The sequence below is a fragment of the Caretta caretta genome, chromosome 3 (genome assembly GCF_965140235.1).
Source record: "Caretta caretta isolate rCarCar2 chromosome 3, rCarCar1.hap1, whole genome shotgun sequence".
Taxonomy (NCBI): Eukaryota; Metazoa; Chordata; order Testudines; family Cheloniidae; genus Caretta; species Caretta caretta.
Window position 1 is genome coordinate 85,244,369 of NC_134208.1, and position 16,145 is coordinate 85,260,513.

The 16,145-nt window shown below is 44.4% G+C and overlaps 1 protein-coding gene across 5 annotated transcripts in view; it reads right to left on the reverse strand.

Moving 5' to 3' along the window:
* WASF1 (WASP family member 1) overlaps nt 1–16,145 on the reverse strand; it is a 201,203-nt gene that overhangs the window by 130,822 nt on the left and 54,236 nt on the right. The gene's annotated exons all lie outside the window — the stretch shown is intronic.

The window sequence follows — 16,145 nt, forward strand, 5'->3', positions numbered from 1 at the left end:
ATAGGAGGCTGAGATGTCGATGTTGTGGTGGATGCACCAGTTCCATAGTAGGATGGCTTTGTGTATGGGAAGTGTGACTGTGCCCCTCCTTGGTGGTTTATATAAAACATACAAAACAAAAAGTAACATTGTCTATCAGCGCTTTTATGGTCTTGTCCCTGATCATAGGTAGGAAGTATATGCATGCATTGCAGACTGCCCACAGTTCCAGTAGGTTTATGTGTAGTGTCGATTCAGATAGGGACCAGTGGCCTTGGATCATGTGGTTGTGCAAGTGTGCTCTCCAGCCCAGCAGAGAGGTGTCCATAATGAGTATCATCGATGGAGAGCCCATGCAAAGGGAACTCCTGTGCAAATGTGGTTGAGTCCACCAATATCGAGAATTTTTACTTTGGTTGGCATCGTAAGATGTTTGTCTACACTGTGTCTGTGTGGGATATATACTGTCCTGAGCCAGTCTTGCAGCATCACATGTGCAGCCTGGCATGTCTGATGACAAATGTCATTGCTGATGTGCAGCCTAACAGCTGGAGGCAGATCCTAGCTGATGTCTGTGGCCTGGTATGCGTTGCAGTGATTAGATTGACTAGAGTGGTAAATCTGTGTCAGGGCAGGGAGGCTATAGCTTCCGATGAACTCCAGTCTCTGCACAGGTGTGAATGTTGATCTTTATTTATTTGTAGACCTAGCTGTGCAAGGAGAGCTGTTGTATTTTGGGTAGTTTCTAATGCCTCTTCTTGAGTTCAGGCTTTGAGTAAACAATCATCCAGATAGGGGAATATCTGGATGATTGTTTACTTTACAGAACCCTTGTCTGTGGAAGTGAGCTGTCACTACAAAGGACTTTTGAGAATATCCATGGAGATGTAGATAATCCGAAAGGGACTACTTTGTATTGGAAACGATCTGTTCCCAGAACAAATCTGGGGAAAACACCTGTGTTGCATATTGTTATGCTGAGAACCAGTTCCCTCGTTCTAGTGCCAGAATTATCATGGCTAGCATGATCATCCTGAATCACTGGGTCTTCATGAATTTGTTGAGTCTTCTTAAGTTGAAAATGGGCCTCCATCCTGTGTGTGTGTGTGTGTGTGTGTGTGTAAATAATAGGAGTAGAAACCCTTCCTTTTGTGTTGTCCTGGTACTGGTTCTACTGTGCCCAGGCATATGAGGTGGTTTACCTTCTGTCATAGTAGGTGTTTGTGAGAAGGGTCCCTGAAGAGGGATGGGAAGGGAGGGAGGGTAAGGGGAAATGGAGGTAAATTGGATGGAATAGCCAGTCTCGATAATTTCTAGTATCCATTTGTCTGATGTGATGTTTCACCACACTGGGTGGAATGGAGTCAGATAGTCGATGGATGGATGTTGTCGGATGGTTCGAGCAATAGAAGATGTGAGAGGTGTTTCTAGTCCTCAACCAAACCCTCAAAACTGTTGTTTAGAGGGAGGTTGTTGGGATGTCGAAGGCTAAGAAGGGAGTGGTCTCTGCTTTGCAGGTCTCTGCCTCCACCTTTGTGGGTCATATTGCCTTTGTGGTTGAGTGTAGAGTGTGGATCTAGATCTTTGTGTCGAGTAATACTTCCTGTTTTTCCTTTTGCGTAGGCGTGTATATGCCGAGGACTGCAGTGTCACCCTGGAGTCCTTCGGTGTATGAAGGGACTGTTACAAAAGCTTTCATATTTGATATTTGCATGTCAAACATTTTTCAAATCCTCTTTGTTGCTATGAAAGAGAATAGTTTCCATTATGTAGGGTTTTAAAAAATATTGATTTTAAAATGTCATAAAATAATTACAAGTAAAGTTTAAAATCATACTTAGAACTGATCCCTGCCTAATTCTCTTTATTCACCGAAGTTTTTCCATCACTGCTTTGCTGTAAATCGCAGAGAGAACTGCAATATTCAGACTAGGTTTTGAGAAAGATTTTGAGACAATGGAATTGGGTTTTACATGGAGAATGCTATAGAAGAAGGGACTTGATAGTAATTTAATTTGAGACAGTCAGTAATTAGTGAGCAATAACCTGCTCTAATCAACAAAGTCAAATCTCATATTTTTCCCCACAATTTAGACAAATCACATTTGCCAACCTCCAGTTATTACCTCTCAAGAAAACAATACAATTAGAATACTTGATGTACAGTCACTGACCCATTATAGATTAACTGAAATGCTTCATTAACAAATCCTGAAATCTCAAATCATAGAAGACATGCATGTACAGCTGCATTGCAAATAACTACAATGTATTGGTAAAGTAAAAAACTATTTTTTAAAGCCTACACGGACCAGAGTTCAGACTGTAGAGGTTCCAGGCCAAATTCTCTGCTAGGATAAATCCATTAAGTAGAGTTATGCCAGCAGAAAATTTGACTCTGTGTTTCTCCTAATCAGTTGATGACAGCACAAACTTTCAAACAATGAAAAGCACTGCATTTTGTACAGTACCTTAAGTGTTAACTGATATCACCAACCCTTGTAAGAGGAACAGAGAACTCTGAATTCAGGTTATGGCAGATAAATAAAGGAGGAAATACATCTATTTTGTTTAGAAATGCATTCTTGTATATAATTTTAGCTTATACACATTATAAATAGTTATTTTTCTCATTTTTTGAAAAGTAAACCTACTCCCTGAGTTCAAATCTTTCACTTAGACAGTACAAGAAATCAGCCGTAGATACTACACTATAACTGTAACAGGCCAAGTTCTAATGAATTTCTTTCAGCCTAGCTGGTCAAACAAATTGAAAATCTAACTGAACCACTTATGGCTATATAGCAGTGATATGCCTATCAAACATGTGGATTTGAAAACATCTGAAGCACTGCATTACGGTATACTTTACTGAAGTTAAGGAAATACAGCACATGCTCAGTATGCTTTTTGAAATGCCAATAAGTAATCTTAAAATCAAAAATTATTTCAAATTTATCAAAAAGACAGACAAGTCAATGTACTGGAAGACATTCAAGGCCTCTGTGATGGGTATGACTATGCCCTATATTCATACCAGGAGAAATTTGCAGGTAATCTACTAAAGAAAAATTGCCGCATCTGTTAACTTCCTTTAGCTTCCCTCTTAAAATTCTACCATGAGACTGCTCTACCTCCTCTCTGAAGCAAGGAGGTCATTCTAGCCTACCCTCTCCCACTCCTTGTGTTTCTCAGCCAGAGAATAAGATGAAATCATCTTCACATTGGCAGTTCTGAAGATTTAACCTTTTTTTGTTCCTTAAGTGTCCAATCTGATGTGTCAGAAGTAGCTTTTCTCTTCTGCAAGGCTCCAGAGGCAAACCTCTATCCCCTTAGGCTGCACTGGGCAAGATGAATGACAGGATTAAAACACTCAAGAGTATTTTTAACAAAGCAGTTTGAGGTCCAGTTCTGCCCTACAGGCACCAGATCCTACAAACAACACTGAACACAGACCACAAAACCACTCTCTTATAGAGATTTTTAATAATTCCTACACTCTGTATAGGAAAAAATGCTTCCCTTATTTCCTTCTTAAGATTTGACAAGTGTTTTAAGAAAGATTTGGTTCTACTGCATATTCTTCCTGAATGATTTATTCCAGCCACCTATCCAAAATCATTATGGACAACTATTTTGAAGAGCTGAGGTCTGAGGGGAAAGGCAAATATCAATTTTTTCAGTGAAGCTTATTGAAAAATTCTAAGGACCTTCTTCCTCTGATGTATTTTCTCTTAGATTTAGGCATTTTTCTTCTGATTTTTCTAAGTTAGGAATCTATGCATCCTGTTCCGGACCTTCAGTAAGTGCTAAATTTTCTCTCAGATTCTTGATTATACTTCCTGGGGCTTGTTTGGATTACCAAAGAGTGGAAGAGAGATGGGGATTATTCCTTAGAACTGCAACCAATGTAACTAGTCAGAGCCTACAGGAAAGAAAAAGTATCTATTTCTTTGTGGAGATCAGGTCAATATTCTGGGCCTATAAGGGTAAAAAGGAGTAAATTTAATGACAACACAGCTGCTTGGAGCTTTAGAGGAGGGATTAGATTGAGGCAGCTCCAAAGGAATGCAGCCTGTCCACTTTCCTAGTGGCATGATAATCAGTTAAGAACTTTCAGAGGAACTCTTCCCCCAGGGAGGAGAAAGAAGAAAGTTCTGACTTAGTCTTGAGGTAGAAACATTCATTTCATCCAAAGAGATGGGTTTCATCAAGAGATGGGTTTCATCATGGGTCTGTTCACTGAATACAATCAAAGCTGGATGCTATAGTAACAGAGACAGGGTTACCCTTGTGAGCAGAGTGTCAAGAATAGGTCCCTTTTTCACTTAAACTCAATTTAAAAAAAAAATAAAATTATGTATATATCATTCTTCTGGAAAACTGAAATAAAAAAAGACGTCAGGTTCACTTTCTTGTTATAGGGGTGGTTTATTGCTGCTTGACATTTAGCTGTATTATTGGGCTGCAGGATGCAAACTGTGTTTTATTTCAGAACAATCTCTCCCACCCACCACAAGCAGCTACAAGCAGGTACAGCATGAAGTCTCATTTCATTAAGAACTGTCATACCTATAACGTACTTTACTCTAGATTCACTCAATCCCTGGCCTTTATAAATAAAAGTAAAGATTCTCAATCTAGAAGGTAGCACTTGGAGTTTTGGAGGCTATTTAAGGAAGTTCTTGAAAGAGCTTCTCCCCAGTTTGGAGCAACACTTGTCAACTTCTTTTTCAGGAGAAGAGCATGATCTTGGGGACCAAGAGAATATATTACAACTATACCTCTAGGGAAAAAAAAATCAAAATATTTGATCTCTTACAGCAATTTGGACAATCCACTATTAGCAATTTTAGCAATACCTCCAACTAAGGCAGAGAAATAATCCTGATAACCTCCCTAATCTCCATCCTCCTGGAAAGGTTTCCTGTAGGCAAGTTTCTAAATTAATGCCTCCCTCCTTTTAAATGCATAACCTAAGCATATAGATTGGTCCAGGGTAGCCTATCAAACAGCTTAGAGAGACAGAATGCTGAGAAACCCCCAACTCCCTCCTCATCTCCTAGAACTAACACCCCAAAACAAAATATTCATTTCTGTTCTTATCATTCTAAACAGAAACTGATACATTATTTTCTTACTCATCTTTGAGTCCTGCTACTGTGTAGCACTAGGCTGTTCCACCAAGAAAGAAAGGATACTTACTGGAGATCTCTCTCTCCAGCACATTTTCTAAGAATGCCCAAGAGTATGAAAATCATGAAAGACATTTAAAAAATGCTCTCTGATTAGAAATAATAAAAGAATAATACTTTAAGGACCAATATTATTATATAAGTCACAGAAGAAGCCATGGTCCCTGTCACAAGTTCAGTGTGTCAATAACACAACAATTTTGTAGAAGATGATATCAGCCTTGAACTGCAGTTAGAATTGCTGAGACTTAATTACTAATATTACCACAATTAGATGTTACTGGGACCTTGTGCAGATTGTTAGCTTGTTCAGTCAAGTGTACCATAAGGCACTGAACCTATGAAATCTCACACCCACACTTGGATGACTGGCTGCACAAAACCTCGCATTGCTACTTCCTAAAGAAAAAGGTTTATACCAGAAGGCATTTGACACCCTCTATTGCTATTGAACAGTCACAATGGTCAGCCACTTATTTAGACTGAATGTCTAGCGGTTACAAATATGGCTTTTAAAGAACATTAACTGAAGTTTGAACTTAGTATATTCACATCTCCAAGATCTATACTGTGCTCTTCTGAGAGTTGGACTGTAGCTTGTGTTTACTCTTTTCCGCCATATTTTTGTTAGAGAAGCATGTAAAGAAACAGTTGAATATTGCCAACAGTTCTCAGCATATATTTTTCCTTATATCAGTGTATGCAGAGCAGTGCTTCACATCCTTTCCGGCATGAAGCTCCAAATAGTGATAGATCTGCACCTAGGCCCTCCGCATCCTTGGCATTGTTGTTGCATCTCACCTGTTTTTAATCCATTGTCTCTCATTTGCTGTTTGTTCTTTTTTATCTTTTATCTTTATGTTCACATGTGTTTTCTTGTTATCACTGCCTTTCTCCCCCTTCTCCCCAGAAACACAGCCCAGCCGTCTTCCTTTGCTCTCTGTGAAAATTCTCTTCTCCAGTTTTCCTCATCTAAAGCCCTTCCCCTCTCCCCACTCCCTTACTCTATGTTCTCTCTCTCCTAACTTCCTTCCCTCTCTTCCAGTTCCCTGCCTTACTTTCTCCTTAGTTCACTTCCATGGTTTTGCTCTCTTTTCCACCTCTCTTCCCAGTATATAGTTGTCAACTTTTACATATATTGCCAAGTACAATTCTCTTAAGGTCTGATACTGCACCACTGAAATCAAGAAGAAATTTTGCTATTGACGTAAGTGGGATCACGACTTTAGTAATGGGATAATGGACAGTGCTGTAGGCATTCTTTGAAAGCAAGAGAAAAAACAACCAGAGGAAAAACAAGCTAATCTCACCAGAATTCAAATAAAAACCAGCCAGTGGCCCCTAAATCACTGGCCAATTTGAAGATAGTCTTAAAATAAAATCACACAGCTCTCCTTCCAATATTACTTGGCCTTTCTCCTCCAAGTAACTGACCTCTTTTTGCCTACACTGAGAAAGGTAGCTCTCTCTCAACTGCACCCATCCTCACTCACCCATCAAGATGACCTTCACGCAGTTCTAGAGGCAGCCACCAGGGTTCAGAGCTAGGAACCAGCTGCCTCCAGCCAAAAAAGCAGCAGTCAGAGAGCGGGTCACTGAACAGCTTCCATCCATGCATTCCTGGGACATTGACCAGGACAGCAGTTTCCTGGGATAGGTTTACAAAGCCTGCTCTTTTCTTAGCCAGTCCTGGGCTATTGGAAGGTATGCTAGTAATTTTCCTTCTTCCCACCACCTATCAGACAAATGGATGCAGGGAGATAAAGGGGCAGAAAAAAGGTATACCAGGTGGTATACCTGTACAAAGAGAAAATAAAAAGAAGTAGGTGAAAAGAGGCTGACCTGGCCCATTGTTTTCACAAAGCTGAAATTGGCCTTTTTAAAGCACCAAGCATATATGCTACTGGTCTGGGCTTTATTCTGCTTGTACATTATAGATGTCATCAAGTCCTGATTACTTGTATCTAAGTTACCATCAATTTTTAGTTCTGTGATCAGTTCCTCTTTAAATAAAAAATCCAAGTCTTAACAGGTAGACAAACATTTTCTAATAACTCTAGTTAAGGAAGATGGCATCACTGCAGAGTAAATAAACATATATTAAGACACACTTTGTTGGATTTATACATTATTTCTAAAAATAACAGCAAATATAGATTAGTATTGCAAATGGGGTTGGAGAGGGAGGATGCCTAGGGGTACCCTTCAGAGTCAATTTCAAGAATACCTGTTATTTTGTGAAATCCAGTTCATTCCAAGTGCAAAAGTATTTCTGAAAACCAGTTTTTATGAGGCCTAAAGATAAATCACATGTAGTGGGGTGATTTAGTAGTATCCAGAGAGTGACTATCTGAGGCAGGTAAATCATTCCAAACTTCCCTTCAGTTTAGTAGCACAATTTTAAATAATATCCCTAAAGAACCTCTGGAAAAAATGGTTACTCACCTTCTCGTAACTGTTGTTCTTCGAGATGTGTTGTTTGTGGCCATTCCAATCAGGTGTGTGCGCGCGCACGCGCACGACGGCCGGATGATTTTTCCCTTAGCAGCATCCATCGGGTCGGCCTGGGCGCCCCCTGGAGTCATGTCCTTATTGCACCTAATATATAGCCCTGCCAACCCGCCACCCCTTCAGTTCCTTCTTGCCAGCTACTCCGACAGAGGGGTAGGAGGGTGGGTATTGGAATGGACATGAACAACACATCTCAAAGAATAAGAGTTACGAGAAGATGAGTAATTGTTTTTTCTTCAAGTGCTCATTCATGTCGATTCCAATCAGGTGACTCCCAAGCAAAATTAGGAAGTGGGGTCGGAGCTGTCCACTGACTGGAGTACTGTTCTACCAAAGGCCACATCATTTCTGGCCTGTCTAGTAATTGCATAGCATGCGGCGAAAGTGTGTATCAATGACCACATCGCCACCCTGCAGATTTCCTGGGTGGGAACTTGGGGCACAAAGGCTGTTGATGAAGCTTGTGCTCTTGTAGAATGCTCCATTATCAGGGGCACTGGGATCCCTGCTAGATTGTAGCACTCGGTAATGTAGGCCACAATCCAAGATGAAATGCGCTGTGTCGAAACAGGCTGGCCCTTCATTCTGTCCACTACTACGACAAACAGCTGTACCGACTTCCTGAACACTTTCATTCTTTCTATGTAAAAGGCCAGTGCTCTGTGAACGTTGAGAGTGTGGAGTCTCTGCTCCCTGCTACTCACATGAGACTTGGGGTAGAACATTGGGAGGAAAATGTCCTGGTTGATGTGGAACTGCAATACGACCTTCGAGAGGAAGGCCGGATGAGGTCTGAGCTGAACATTGTCCTTAACAAACATGGTGTAGGGCAGCTCGGACGTCAGAGCCCTAAGCTCAGACACCCTCCACGCTGAAGTTATCGCCACCAAGAACGTGACCTTGTAGGAGAGGTAAAGACGGAAGCATGTTGCTAGAGGCTCAAAGGGATGCCCCATGAGCCTGGAGAGGACCAAGTTAAGGTCCCAAGCAGGGACCGGTTGGCGGACGTGCAGGTACAACCTGTCGAGGCCTTTTAGGAAGTGACTGACCAGAGGTTAGCGAAAACTGAGCAGTCCTGTACCCCTGGGTGGAAAGCCGAGATGGCAGCCAGATGTACTCTTATAGAAGACAAGGAGAGACCTTCCTGCTTCAGGTGAAAAAGATAATCCAAAATCGGGGGCACTGAGGCTAGCACCGGGGAAAAGTCACGCTGAGCTGACTAGACTGAAAATCTCTTCCACTTGGCCAGATACGTGGCCCTACTGGAGGGTTTCCTACTGCCCAAGAGAACCCGTCTGACTTGTTCTGAACAGGAGAGCTCGAACGGGTTCAGCCATGGAGCCTCCAGGCTGGGAGATGCAACGACTGAAGGTTTGGGTGCTGGAGCCACCTGTATCCTGGGTGAGAAGGTCTGGGAAAAGCAGCAGGGTAATCGGGGCTCCCGCTGACATGTCTAGGAGAGACGTGTACCAATGCTGGAGGGGCCAGGATGGTGCTATGAGAATGACCCGAGCCCGGTCTCTGCGGATCTTGAGCAGGACCTTGTGGACGAGCAGTATGGGTGGGAAGGTGTATAGAAGCGGTCCTGTCCCCCCCCCCCCCCCGCCCTCAGTGGAGGAGGAACGCGTCCGCTGTGGAGCCCGTACTGTGATTCTGGAAGGAGCAGAACTGCTTACACCTCCTGTTGCATCTTGTGGTGAAGAGGTCGATCAGGGAGAGCCCCACCTCTGGAAGAGCGAAGATGTGACGTCCAGGCGAAGGGACCACTCATGCCTGTAAAAAGACCTACTGAGGCTGTTTGCCAGCTTGTTTTGGACCCCTGGAAGGTACGACACTTGTAGGTCAACTGAGTGCTCTACACAGAAGTCCCATAACCTGAGGGCTTCCTGGCACAGGGGAGAGGAGAATGCACCCCGTTTGTTGATATAGAACATTGCAGTTGTATTGTCCATCATGACCAATACGCTTCGACCCGCTAGGTGTACCGCCCTGAGCTCCCTGACATAGATATGAAGTCAGAGATCTGTCTGCGACCAGAGGCCCTGAGTTCTGTGGTCCCCCAGATGAGCCCCCTACCCCAAATCTGAGGCATCTGTTACTAGCATCAGGGATGGTTGCAGGGCAGTGAAGGGGATGCCTGAGCAAACCTGCTGAGCATCCATACACCACATGATCGAGTCGAGGATGGGGCAAGGTAGGGTCACGATCCTGTCCAAGCTGTCCCTGGCAGGTCTGTACACTGATGCAAGCTGCGACTGAAGTGGCCGAAGGCTGAGTCTGGCATGTCAGACCACGTACGTAGAAGCTACCATGTGACCGAGCAGTTTGAGACAATTTCTCACAGTGGTGGTGGGCAACTGTCCATCCCTGGATCATAGCAACAAGGGCCTGGAATCACGCCTGCGGGAGGAATGCTCTGGCTTGGGTTGAGTCCAGAACGGCCCCTATGAACTCTATCCTCTGAACCGGGGACAGAGTCGATTTCGCCTCATTCAGTAGGAAGCCCAGGTTCCCGAAGGTGGCTCTGATGAATGCCACCCGAGTTCTGGATTGGCCTTTGATCAGCCAGTTGTCGAGGTAAGGGAACACCTGTACCTTATGTTTCTAGAGAAAAGCGGCGACGACTGCCATGCACTTGGTGAAGACTCAAGGTGCAGCTGACAGGCCGAAAGGGAGAACTGTAAATTGGTAATGCGAACCGTTGATCACAAACCTGAGGTACTTTCTGTGGTTTTGCACTATTGCTATGTGAAAATATGCGTCCTTCAAGTCGAGGGCGGCATACCAGACTGGTGGATCCAATGAATGGATAATGGAGGTCAAGGAGACCATGCGGAACCTGAGTTTCCTCACAAACTAACTGAGGCTACGCGGTCCAGGATAGGCCTTAGGCCACCTTTGGTATTAGGAAATAGCGGGAATAGAAACCCTCGTCCCTGTGCTCCAGTGGAACATCCTCCACAGCCCCTAGCACTAGGAGCGAGTGCACCTCCTGAATGAGAAGTTGCTTGTGAGAAGGGTCTCTGAAGAGGGACAGGGAAGAGGGGTGGAAGGGCACAGAATTGGATGGAGTATCCCCTCTCTACTGTGCGATGCACCCAGCGGTCAGAAGTTATACGGGACCCTGCACTCTAGAAAGGGGATAGTCAGGAGGAAAAGGTAAGGTGGGGTGAATCCAGTCTCTGGTCTGGTGCGCCGTCCTCGACCGCACCTTCAAAATGCCCGTTTAGGGCCAGAAGGTGGTTTGGGCTGACCCTGGTTAGCGGAGGAATGTTGTCTTCTCCTACCGCTCCAGTTCCTCCTCCTAGAATTGTCCTGGCGGTTCTGCTGTTGGAACCTTTGAGGAAGTTGTGGGCGGAAGTGTCTGTGCTGTGTGGCGGGTGTATGCAAACCCAAGGATCTGAGGGTGGCTCAGGAATCTTTTAGGCTGTGGAGCCATTTGTCCGCCTTATCTGAAAACCGAGTCTCACCCTCAAATGGAAGGTCCTGAATCATTTGCTGAACTTCATAGGGTAACCCTGAAACTTGAAACCAGGCCCACCGTTGCATAGCCACCCCTGTCGCCATGACTCTTGTGACCGCGTCTGCAGCATCTAAGGCTGCCTGTAGTGAAGTGCGGGAAACTAATTTCCCTTCTTCCATCAAGGTGGTGAACTCTGACCGAGAGTCGGAAGGGACGAGCTCTGTGAACTTAGCCATGGAAGCACAGGTGTTATAAGAAAAGTACTTGTGGCACCTTAGAGACTAACAAATTTATTTGAGGTGTTAGAGTACCCGCTCACAATGGCCTGCTGTTTAGCAATACGGAGTTGTAGACCGCCCATGGAGTAGATTTTTCTACCCACGAGGTCCAGTCATCTAGCGTCCCTATTCTTTGGTGAAGGACCTTGGAAACCTTGATTCTCCCGCTGGTTAGCCGTATTGGCGACCAATGGGTCCAGAGGCAGATGGGAGTAGGATGCTCAAAGCCTCTGGAGGGGACAAAATACCAGCACTCATTGCATTTGGCAATGAGTGGCAGAGATGCTGGCGTCTGCCATAGAGTTTTGGTGATGTCCACCACCGTCATTATGAGGGCCCGTGAGGGCCCCGAGGGTGCTAGGATGTCCACCATGGGATCCGTGTCCTCAACCACCTCCTTGGCCTTGACGCCCAAGCCTTGGGCAGCCCTGCGGAGCAACTGCTGTAAAACTCTGTTGTCCTCTAACGCAGGGGCTACGGATGTCCCCACCGACGCTTCGTCCAGCGACGAAGAGGAGGAAGTGTGTGCCGGTGAAAGAAGCTCCGTGCTGTCTGCCCTGGATGAGTCACGTGACTCCCGGAGCAGCGTTGGAGGGGGTGCAGATGACAGTGCTGGGGCCATAGGCGTCATAGCCAGCATCGGCGTCAGTCTCACAGGAGGGAAATGCATCGGCACGCTCACAGGAGCCACTGGGGTCGGGGGGGCCCGGTGCCGACATCGGCTCCTGGGCCATAGGTGCCTGCATGGAGGTCGACAACAACGGTGCAGGCGTGGGAGATGGGTGTGAAGACATCGTGAAGGCTGGTGCCAAAGTCGGAGCTGAGCACGGTGCCGGAGTCAACAACGATGCCGGAGGAAAAGGCGTCGGGACCGTAGGTGCCGGGGGTGGATGCACAGCGGAAGGCGATACATAAGTGGTGGAGGCGACTGAAGACGTTGCTGAACGTGGGCCCTGGGTTCCTCTCTGGCCCTGGTGATAAGCCCAGGGAGTCCAGAAGGGCCACTGAGGTGGGTTCTGCCACTGCGGAGGCCACACCTGATGCTCCCTTCTGTCTCTGCCCGACCTCACTCTACGGCTTCTGCTCCTAGTCAGGCTCTGACTCAGGTCTCAGACACGGACGACCACAGAGGAGCTGATCCTGGGTGTCTCAAACAGCGAGAGCTCAGGGAGTGGGAAGGCGCTCTGTCGGAGTGTGTAGGTACCAATGGACAAGGCGAAGGGGAGTGCCTTGACATCATAGCTGGCTTTCCCTTGGAATGCACTGGAGCATGGGGCTGCGTCAGCGCTGAGAATTCTTCCCTGGCAGACAAGAATGGTGCCATCAGATGGAGAAGATCTCTGACAGCTTGGTACGCTTGCGGCATGGACGGGAGCTGCAGCTGCTGTGTAGGTGCCAGAGGTCAAGATGGGGCCGGACTCAATTACCTCACGTGGGCAGGAGTCAAGACAGCCCCGGAAGGAGATGCTGAGGAGTGGCCCACCTGGGGTCGCACTTCTTGAGGCTTAGTCAGAGAACGGTCATCTGGCTTTTTCTTCTTTTGAGGCACTGGCGAATGGGAGCGGTGCCTAGTATCAGAAGGGCCCCATGAGGAGCCATGGCGGTGCTGAGTGTCCTTGGAGGAGTCCTTCCTTGGCACTGAAGTCGCCGACGGCGTTGGGGCACTCAGCATCGAGGACAACGCCATCAGGGTCGGATCTCTCGAACCCGGGTCGGAGTGGGGGCACAAGGCTGCCTCCATGAGGATCACCTTCAGCTGCTGTTCCCGTTCTTTAAGTGTTCTCGGGCAGAACTCGCAGCAGATCTTGCAACTATCTTTCTGATGAGTCTCCCCCAGGCACTGAAGAAACGACGAGTGCGGATCACTCTTAAGCATGTGCTTGGTGCAAGCCACGCAGTTCTTAAATCCCGGGGACCACAGCAAGCCACGGCGCCTAGGCCAGAGTGGGGCAGGAGGGAACCCCAACTACTATACTATACTAAACTTTAAACTGATACAACTAACTATATACACCGAATAACGAAGAAACTTGCTGAGCAAGAGCCAAGGGACATTCCAGCCACCGTCACTGGCAGTAAGGAACTGAAGGGATGGCAGGTTGGCAGGGCTATATATTAGGCACCATAAGGGTGCAACTCCCGGGGGCGCCCAGGCTGACCTGACGGATGCTGCTAAGGGAAAAATCTTCCAGCCATCATGCACGTGCGTACGCACACACCTGATTGGTATTGACATGAACAAGCACTCGAAGAACTGTTGCACTGTGTTCTCGCTGATAATCCACCCTGACTCCAGCAAGTTATTTTGCATCCTCCTCCCTAGTGAACAGCTCCAGTACTAGCACCTCTGTTGCTCACAGCTTTGCCAAGATGTAGCAATGTGAAACTGACCTGGTTCATATCAATATCACTGCTGCCCAGGGTTCTGAACAACAGTACAGAAAACTTAAAAGACTCTAGTCAGCTTTCACTAGAACAGCTTGAGAAAGCTATGAGCAGCAAGAAAAGCAGACTGTCTGCAAATTTAAAAGACAGCATTGTGCATCAGCTTATACTCTTCATAACCATAAAAGGGCCAAAAACTCAAGTTTAAAAATATTTAAAGCTCAGATTCTGCAGAAGTTAGTGCACTCATCTGGGAACTATTCCTACCCATCACAGGTAAGAGGGTTTTTAAAGGTCTCGGCATTTTAATAAAAATAAACTGCAACAACAAAGGTACAAATTTCTCCTTCAGAACTATGGACCTTATCCTGAAGGTAATAGTAATTCTGCCACTGACTTCAATATGAGCATGGTCAGAACGTTTGTGCAGTACATGCCAAGTTTAAGTTTAGAAAACCATTTCAAGTTTCCAGCATACCTTAAAAAACATTTAAAAATTTCTCTCCTAAATAGATTTTTTGCAATTTACCCCAGAATATTTGTTTGCCAAGTCAAACATGAAGAATTTTATTCTAAAAAGTTAAGTGATTGAGAATAGGAGTTTCGAATCTATATGGCAAGTTTATATATCTTCTTTACATATCTTCTAAGGTTCTACAAGTTGTTTTAATCTTTACCATTACACATATTAATAAATGTTTTTGAATGCATTAATTTTATATTTTTGTACATTAATGTTCAGAACATGTCTCTACCCTCAACCCTATGTTTCTAGCCCCTAATTTAAAACATGCACTTTATAACTTCTTGTATTATCTACAACTTCCAAGTAGTGTTGTTTCCAAAACATTTATTATTTAATATAATCTCTCTGCTGGCTTATATGAATTTTTATATAATAAATTATTATTTTTAAAAACAGCACAATAGTACATAGTTTATTTTACTAGCACTCCTAAGGAAACTATTTAAAACTAAATTATTTATATGGCTAGACTTGTTATTGTCCTAATATGTTTAAGGAGATCTCTGCAGGAAAAAACATTAGAGCTCCCAATTTTTAACAATAGTAAGTGAAATAATATTTTTATTATAACTTTTCCATACAAAATGCTTAACCTACAATTAAGACAGTCTGGAGTTTTAAATGGTCTGTTGTCCCAAATGGTCTGTTGACAATGTTGAAGTTTGATCATTTACTTCCGCCAAAAGAGACTGCAACTGGAATATTCCTTGCTTGCCCAGGCTTTTATATGAAACAGTTTAATATACAGACATCAACAGTTCAGAACAAAACCTACATCATTACTCCACTTTAACAGCACCCAAAAAACTTACCTCTACTCCTCCAAAGATGGGAAGACATGAGAATTATCTGTAAGTAATTTTTCATTTGTTCTTGACTCCTTTTCTCCCATCCTACATGAAAGACTATACAGGACAGTTGGAAGTACAGCTCCTCTACCAGAAGCAAGGAGGCAAAAGATCTGTGAACAAGACTTCCTCCACATAAACCCAAGTCTGTTTCTTTACCTTCCAGTTAGACATTTCTATAGCAGGAAAGGTTTAGAAGGAAAGAAATAGCACACTTCCTTAGTGGAGAGGAGGGTAGAATGTGGGGTGAAAGTAAGATGACAAATGAAATTACTAGCAAGTAATTTTCAATTGCTATATGTCCCCCTTCTTCTACTACAAGACAGATAGCTGAATGTAAATAAGCAGCACCTAAAGAGGAGAATTTACATACCTTACTGTGCTGTCTGCAGTACGTTCTATCCAACAGTGCAGACAGCAATCCAGCTGATAAGTGGTTTATAATATATGATGAACTGAGTATGCACCTTATATTCCTCAACTCTTTCTCCCCAGGAAGTAGAGCTACTTTTAGAAAAACATCTCCTGATACTCAGGGATGATGTTAAACTGTTCATATATTAGGCAGATAAAGCTTTAAGCCATCTAGAATTGGTAGCCTTAAGCCATTCCCTTTCCTTTATGGCAGCCCTCAAAGAGCCACGATGCTTTGTCTATCTTCTCTGAACTATTGACAATGACATAGTAAAACTTCAGAACCTGTTTAATGTCCAGTGAATGCAGCTTTCTGTCGTAAGAAATAAAAGGACTGCAGAGATAGTTGAGGAATGAACTGAGGATGCTGACCTCAAATCCCTTCTTAAACCCTATTAGTAAAAAGTGCACAATGTTCTGTAGGGAACAGGAATAACTTTGATATTTCACACCATAATCTAATTAAGTAAAGATGCCCTAAAGATGCCTTAAATAAGTGAATATGTTAAAATTATGGAAGCTTTTCTGTTCTTACAAATCCAAACA